Source organism: Coregonus clupeaformis, unplaced genomic scaffold (genome assembly GCF_020615455.1).
Source record: "Coregonus clupeaformis isolate EN_2021a unplaced genomic scaffold, ASM2061545v1 scaf3212, whole genome shotgun sequence".
Classification (NCBI taxonomy): domain Eukaryota; kingdom Metazoa; phylum Chordata; class Actinopteri; order Salmoniformes; family Salmonidae; genus Coregonus; species Coregonus clupeaformis.
The window spans coordinates 31,798-40,078 of record NW_025536666.1 but is presented as its reverse complement, the minus strand read 5'-3'; the positions used below and the strand labels follow the sequence as shown (position 1 = coordinate 40,078).

Below are 8,281 nucleotides of genomic sequence, written 5' to 3'. Positions count from 1 at the left end.
GGATAAGGTACAACGTAGGTACGGTGTGCATTCTATACAAACACCACTTCTAGCCTGGATAAGGTACAACGTAGGTACGGTGTGCATTCTATACAAACACCACTTCTAGCTGCCCCCCTGGTGGCCATTCTACATATTTGTTCAGATATTCAAATCCTCCTGCGACTGAAAGGGGCCAAATTAAGATCCAACATCTTTAGTGCCCTCCAAGCTCATCACTAAGCTCAGGACCCTGGGACTGAACACCTCCCTCTGCAACTGGATGCTGGACTTCCTGACAGGCCGCTGCCAGGTGATGAGGGTAGGCAATAACAGATCCGCCACGCTGATCCCTCAACACGGGGGACCCCTCAGGGAGCGTGCTTAGTCCCCCTCCTGTACTCCCTGTTCACCCACGACTGTGTGACCGCGCCCGACTACAACACCATCATTATATGACTCACCTGAGACTGTGCGTTGATGTTAGCTCCGTTGGTCACCAGCTCCTTCACTACATCCACCTGACCAGCCAGAGACGCTATGTGGAGAGCTGTGTTCCCTTTCTAGAAAGACACAGGGAGGTATGGGGGATAGGAGAGAGAGGGAGTGTAGGGGGAGAGAGAGAGAGAGAGAGAGAGAGAGAGAGAGAGAGAGAGAGAGAGAGAGAGAGAGAGAGAGAGAGAGAGAGAGAGAGAGAGAGAGACCAGAGAGAGAGAGAGAGAGAGAGAGCAGAGAGAGAGAGAGAGAGAGAGAGAGAGAGAGAGAGAGAGAGAGAGAGAGAGAGAGAGAGAGAGAGAGCCAGAGAGAGAGAGAGAGAGAGAGAGCGAGAGAGAGAGAGCCAGAGAGAGAGAGAGAGAGAGAGAGCCAGAGAGAGAGAGACAGACAGACAGACAGACAGACAGACAGACAGACAGACAGACAGACAGACAGACAGAGAGACAGAGAGAGAGAGACAGTGAGATAATGTATCCTGTCAGTCAGGAACAGCTGCTGTTCTGTTACTCCCTCTAGCACCCTCTACATATAATATAGCTTTGTTCTGTTCCTTCCTCTAGCACCCTCTACATATAATATAGCTTGTTCTGTTACTTCCTCTAGCACCCTCTACATATAATATAGCTTGTTCTGTTCCTTCCTCTACCACCCTCTCCATATAATATAGCTTGTTCTGTTCCTTCCTCTAGCACCCTCTACATATAATATAGCTTGTTCTGTTACTTCCTCTAGCACCCTCTACATATAATATAGCTTGTTCTGTTCCTTCCTCTACCACCCTCTCCATATAATATAGCTTGTTCTGTTCCTTCCTCTAGCACCCTCTACATATAATATAGCTTGTTCTGTTACTTCCTCTAGCACCCTCTACATATAATATAAGCTTCTTGGCCCAAATGGCACCCTATTTCCTACATAGTGCATCTACTTTTGACCAGAGCTCTATGGGGTACCATTTGGGACTCTCCTTCCTCTAACCCTACTAACCCTGGGAACATGCTGCTGATGTTATAGGAGTAGAGAGTAGCAACATGTACATAGACAAGGACTCCATATAGTAGCTGTGGATTACTACCTGCTTCCTGTGATCTCCACGTTCTATAGTGGTGAGAATGAAAGGTGGTGATGTGACTTTGGAGCTGTGCTGAGACGGCTCTCTGCTCTGATAGGCTGAGACAGCATGGTCCTGCCGGCTCTCTGCTCTGATAGGCTGAGACAGCATGGTCCTGCCGGCTCTCTGCTCTGATAGGCTGAGACAGCATGGTCCTGCCGGCTCTCTGCTCTGATAGGCTGAGACAGCATGGTCCTGCCGGCTCTCTGCTCTGATAGGCTGAGACAGCATGGTCCTGCCGGCTCTCTGCTCTGATAGGCTGAGACAGCATGGTCCTGCCGGCTCTCTGCTCTGATAGGCTGAGACAGCATGGTCCTGCCGGCTCCCTGCTCTGATAGGCTGAGACAGCATGGTCCTGCCGGCTCTCTGCTCTGATAGGCTGAGACAGCATGGTCCTGCCGGCTCTCTGCTCTGATAGGCTGAGACAGCATGGTCCTGCCGGCTCTCTGCTCTGATAGGCTGAGACAGCATGGTCCTGCCGGCTCTCTGCTCTGATAGGCTGAGACAGCATGGTCCTGCCGGCTCCCTGCTCTGATAGGCTGAGACAGCATGGTCCTGCCGGCTCTATGCTCTGATAGGCCCATTGATATGATGCCACAGCTTTAACTCAGCACTCTGATAGGCCCATTAACTGTGTTGTCATTAATATAGACACATTCTACATGGCATCCTATCCCCTATGTAGTGAGATCCCAATAACTAGAGCCCTATAGGTGACTGACTCCTCCCTCCCTCCTCCCTATAGGTGACCAGTCAGGGACTGACTCCTCCCTCCCTCCTCCCTATAGGTGACCAGTCAGGGACTGACTCCTCCCTCCATCCTCCCTATAGGTGACCAGTCAGGGACTGACTCCTCCCTCCCTCCTCCCTATAGGTGACCAGTCAGGGACTGACTCCTCCTCCCTCCTCCCTATAGGCGACCAGTCAGGGACGACTCCTCCCTCCCTCCTCCCTACAGGTGACCAGTCAGGACTGACTCCTCCCTCCCTCCTCCCTATAGGTGACCAGTCAGGGACTGACTCCCCCCTCCCTCCTCCCTATAGGCTACAAGTCAGGGCTCCTCCTATCTTATTACCAACTTGTCAGAGGAGGAGAGGGGCGGGGCTAACCTTAGTTGCTGCGTCCACATTGGCTCCCAGCTTGATGAGTTCTGTAACCACCTCCACATGGCCTTCTTTAGAGGCAAGATGGAGGGCGTTGAGGCCATTCTACAGGAGGACAGAGAACACAGAGAGATAGTGGTGAACACAGAGAGATAGTGGAGAACACAGAGAGATAGTGGAGAACACAGAGAGATAGTGGTGAACACAGAGAGATAGTGGTGAACACAGAGAGATAGTGGTGAACACAGAGAGATAGTGGAGAACACAGAGAGATAGTGGTGAACACAGAGAGATAGTGGAGAACACAGAGAGATAGTGGAGAACACAGAGAGATAGTGGTGAACACAGAGAGATAGTGGTGAACACAGAGAGATAGTGGTGAACACAGAGAGATAGTGGTGAACACAGAGAGATAGTGGAGAACACAGAGAGATAGTGGTGAACACAGAGAGATAGTGGTGAACACAGAGAGATAGTGGTGAACACAGAGAGATAGTGGTGAACACAGAGAGATAGTGGAGAACACAGAGAGATAGTGGTGAACACAGAGAGATAGTGGAGAACACAGAGAGATAGTGGAGAACACAGAGAGATAGTGGTGAACACAGAGAGATAGTGGTGAACACAGAGAGATAGTGGTGAACACAGAGAGATAGTGGTGAACACAGAGAGATAGTAGTGAACACAGAGAGATAGTGGTGAACACAGAGAGATAGTGGTGAACACAGAGAGATAGTGGTGAACACAGAGAGATAGTGGTGAACACAGAGAGATAGTGGAGAACACAGAGAGATAGTGGTGAAAACAGAGAGATAGTGGTGAACACAGAGAGATCAGGATCTATGGATCATCCAGATCAGAACTAACATTTACAAACAACTAATATAGCTTATGGGCTGGGTTTCACTGAGGAGAATTCTAAAGAAAGATGAGGGAGTTGTCTATCTGACCTGGTTGGGTTAGGGGTCAGAGCTTAGGGGTTAGGGGTCAGGGGTCATGGATAGGGACTGACCTGGTTACAGAAGTTGATTTCGACCACAGACTATATGGTTAGGGGTTAGGTTTTAGGGATCAGTCTATATGGTTAGGGGTTAGGTTTTAGGGATCAGGGGTTAAGGGTCAGGGGTCATGGTTAGGGCCCTGGTTACAGATGTTGTGTTCGACCCAGTCTATATGGTTAGGGTTAGGTTTTAGGGATCAGTCTATGGTTAGGGGTTAGGTTTTAGGGATCAGTCTATATGGTTAGGGGTTAGGTTTTAGGGATCAGTCTATATGGTTAGGGGTTAGGTTTTAGGGATCAGTCTATATGGTTAGGGGTTAGGTTTTAGGGATCAGTCTATATGGTTAGGGATTAGGTTTTAGGGATCAGTCTATATGGTTAGGGGGTTAGGTTTTAGGGATCAGTCTATATGGTTAGGGGTTAGGTTTTAGGGATCAGGGTTAAGGTTAATGGTTAGGGACTGACCTGGTTACAGATGTTGATTTCGACCCCAGTCTTCAGGTAATCCAAAGCCTTCTCTAGGTTCCCTGCCCGGGCTGCCCTCAGGTAGCTGGCATTACTGTCAGACTGGAAGACAGAGAGAGATCACCTGGTTTACTATCTACACTGAGTGGACAGTTAGTACCCCATGGATACTGCATTCACACACACACACACACACACACACACACACACACACACACACACACACACACACACACACACACACACACACACACACACACACACACACACACACACACACACACACACACACACACACACACACATACACCACTATGCCAGTTAGTTCATCATATATAGTGCATTGAAGATCAACACCAGAGAAGATCAATGTGATTATTGGAAGGGCCAACCTCAGGTGAGCTGGTGAGCGCTGAGACAGTCTCCACCCTGACAGAGAACAGCCCTTTCTAAAGACACCAGCTCCAATCTCACAACCTGACAACTGGCTGCTGATCAACAGACAGTAGTCTCTGATGATTAACAGACAGTAGTCTCTGATGATTAACAGACGGTAGTCCCTGATGATTAACAGACAGTAGTCCCTGATGATTAACATACAGTAGTCCCTGATTAACAGACAGTAGTCCCTGATGATCAACAGACAGTAGTCCCTGCTGATTAACAGACAGTAGTCCCTGATGATTAACAGACAGTAGTCCCTGATTAACAGACAGTAGTCCCTGCTGATTAACAGACAGTAGTCCCTGCTGATTAACAGACAGTAGTCCCTGCTGATTAACAGACAGTAGTCCCTGATTAACAGACAGTAGTCCCTGATTAACAGACAGTAGTCCCTGATTAACAGACAGTAGTCCCTGGTGATTAACAGACAGTATTCCCTGATGATTAACAGACAGTAGTCCCTGATGATTAACAGACAGTAGTCCCTGATGATTAACAGACAGTAGTCCCTGATGATTAACAGACAGTAGTCCCTGATTAACAGACAGTAGTCCCTGATTAACAGACAGTAGTCCCTGATGATTAACAGACAGTAGTCCCTGATTAACAGACAGTAGTCCCTGATGATTAACAGACAGTAGTCCCTGATGATTAACAGACAGTAGTCCCTGATTAACAGACAGTAGTCCCTGATGATTAACAGACAGTAGTCCCTGATTAACAGACAGTAGTCCCTGCTGATTAACAGACAGTAGTCCCTGATGATTAACAGACAGTAGTCCCTGATTAACAGACAGTAGTCCCTGCTGATTAACAGACAGTAGTCCCTGCTGATTAACAGACAGTAGTCCCTGATGATTAACAGACAGTAGTCCCTGATTAACAGACAGTAGTCCCTGATTAACAGACAGTAGTCCCTGATGATTAACAGACAGTAGTCCCTGATTAACAGACAGTAGTCCTGATTAACAGACAGTAGTCCCTGATGATTAACAGACAGTAGTCCCTGATTAACAGACAGTAGTCCCTGATTAACAGACAGTAGTCCCTGATGATTAACAGACAGTAGTCCCTGATTAATAGACAGTAGTCCCTGCTGATTAACAGACAGTAGTCCCTGATGATTAACAGACAGTAGTCCCTGATTAACAGACAGTAGTCCCTGCTGATTAACAGACAGTAGTCCCTGATGATTAACAGACAGTAGTCCCTGCTGATTAACATACAGTAGTCCCTGATTAACAGACAGTAGTCCCTGATTGACAGACAGTAGTCCCTGATGATTAACATACAGTAGTCCCTGTTGATTAACAGACAGTAGTCCCTGCTGATTAACAGACAGTAGTCCCTGATGATTAACACAAAGTAGTCCCTGATTAACAGACAGTAGTCCCTGCTGATTAACAGACAGTAGTCCTGCTGATTAACAGACAGTAGTCCCTGATGATTAACAGACAGTAGTCCCTGATGATCAACAGACAGTAGTCCCTGCTGGTTAACAGACAGTAGTCCCTGCTGATTAACAGACAGTAGTCCCTGATTAACAGACAGTAGTCCCTGATTAACAGACAGTGGTCCCTGCTGATTAACAGACAGTAGTCCCTGATGATTAACAGACAGTAGTCCCTGATGATTAACAGACAGTAGTCCCTGATGATTAACAGACAGTAGTCCCTGCTGATTAACAGACAGTAGTCCCTGCTGATTAACAGACAGTAGTCCCTGATTAACAGACAGTAGTCCCTGATGATTAACAGACAGTAGTCCCTGCTGATTAACAGACAGTAGTCCCTGATTAACAGACAGTAGTCCCTGATGATTAACAGACAGTAGTCCCTGCTGATTAACAGACAGTAGTCCCTGCTGATCAACAGACAGTAGTCCCTGCTGATTAACAGACAGTAGTCCCTGATGATTAACAGACAGTAGTCCCTGCTGATTAACAGACAGTAGTCCCTGATGATCAACAGACAGTAGTCCCTGATGATTAACAGACAGTAGTCCCTGATGATTAACATACAGTAGTCCCTGCTGATCAACAGACAGTAGTCCCTGCGATTAACAGACAGTAGTCCCTGATTAACAGACAGTAGTCCCTGATTAACAGACAGTAGTCCCTGTATTAACAGACAGTAGTCCCTGGTGATTAACAGACAGTATTCCCTGATGATTAACAGACAGTAGTCCCTGATGATTAACAGACAGTAGTCCCTGATGATTAACAGACAGTAGTCCCTGATGATTAACAGACAGTAGTCCCTGATTAACAGACAGTAGTCCCTGATTAACAGACAGTAGTCCCTGATGATTAACAGACAGTAGTCCCTGATTAACAGACAGTAGTCCCTGATTAACAGACAGTAGTCCCTGATGATCAACAGACAGTAGTCCCCTGATTAACAGACAGTAGTCCCTGATGTTAACAGACAGTAGTCCCTGATTAACAGACAGTAGTCCCTGCTGATTAACAGACAGTAGTCCCTGATGATTAACAGACAGTAGTCCCTGATTAACAGACAGTAGTCCCTGCTGATTAACAGACAGTAGTCCCTGATGATTAACAGACAGTAGTCCCTGATGATTAACAGACAGTAGTCCCTGATTAACAGACAGTAGTCCCTGATTAACAGACAGTAGTCCCTGATGATTAACAGACAGTAGTCCCTGATTAACAGACAGTAGTCCCTGATGATTAACAGACAGTAGTCCCTGATGATTAACAGACAGTAGTCCCTGATTAACAGACAGTAGTCCCTGATTAACAGACAGTAGTCCCTGATGATTAACAGACAGTAGTCCCTGATTAACAGACAGTAGTCCCTGCATTAACAGACAGTAGTCCCTGGTGATTAACAGACAGTATTCCCTGATGTAACAGACAGTAGTCCCTGATGATTAACAGACAGTAGTCCCTGATTAACAGACAGTAGTCCCTGATGATTAACAGACAGTAGTCCCTGATTAACAGACAGTAGTCCCTGATTAACAGACAGTAGTCCCTGATGATTAACAGACAGTAGTCCCTGATTAACAGACAGTAGTCCCTGATGATTAACAGACAGTAGTCCCTGATGATTAACAGACAGTAGTCCCTGATTAACAGACAGTAGTCCCTGATGATTAACAGACAGTAGTCCCTGATTAACAGACAGTAGTCCCTGCTGATTAACAGACAGTAGTCCCTGATGATTAACAGACAGTAGTCCCTGATTAACAGACAGTAGTCCCTGCTGATTAACAGACAGTAGTCCCTGCTGATTAACAGACAGTAGTCCCTGCTGATTAACAGACAGTAGTCCCTGATGATTAACAGACAGTAGTCCCTGATTAACAGACAGTAGTCCCTGCTGATTAACAGACAGTAGTCCCTGATGTTAACAGACAGTAGTCCCTGATTAACAGACAGTAGTCCCTGATGATTAACAGACAGTAGTCCCTGATGATTAACAGACAGTAGTCCCTGATTAACAGACAGTAGTCCCTGATTAACAGACAGTAGTCCCTGATGATTAACAGACAGTAGTCCCTGATTAATAGACAGTAGTCCCTGCTGATTAACAGACAGTAGTCCCTGATGATTAATAGACAGTAGTCCCTGCTGATTAACAGACAGTAGTCCCTGATGATTAACAGACAGTAGTCCCTGATTAACAGACAGTAGTCCCTGCTGATTAACAGACAGTA

At 46.6% G+C, this 8,281-nt stretch overlaps 1 long non-coding RNA gene across 1 annotated transcript; it reads right to left on the bottom strand.

The window, feature by feature from the left end:
- Positions 1-448: 448 nt before the first annotated feature.
- LOC123489699 lies at positions 449-4,250 on the bottom strand. Its single transcript, XR_006660602.1, has 3 exons — positions 4,154-4,250; positions 2,695-2,793; positions 449-542 (listed from the first exon to the last, which is right to left on the bottom strand). It is a non-coding gene; the product is annotated as an uncharacterized LOC123489699 (long non-coding RNA).
- Positions 4,251-8,281: the final 4,031 nt, after the last annotated feature.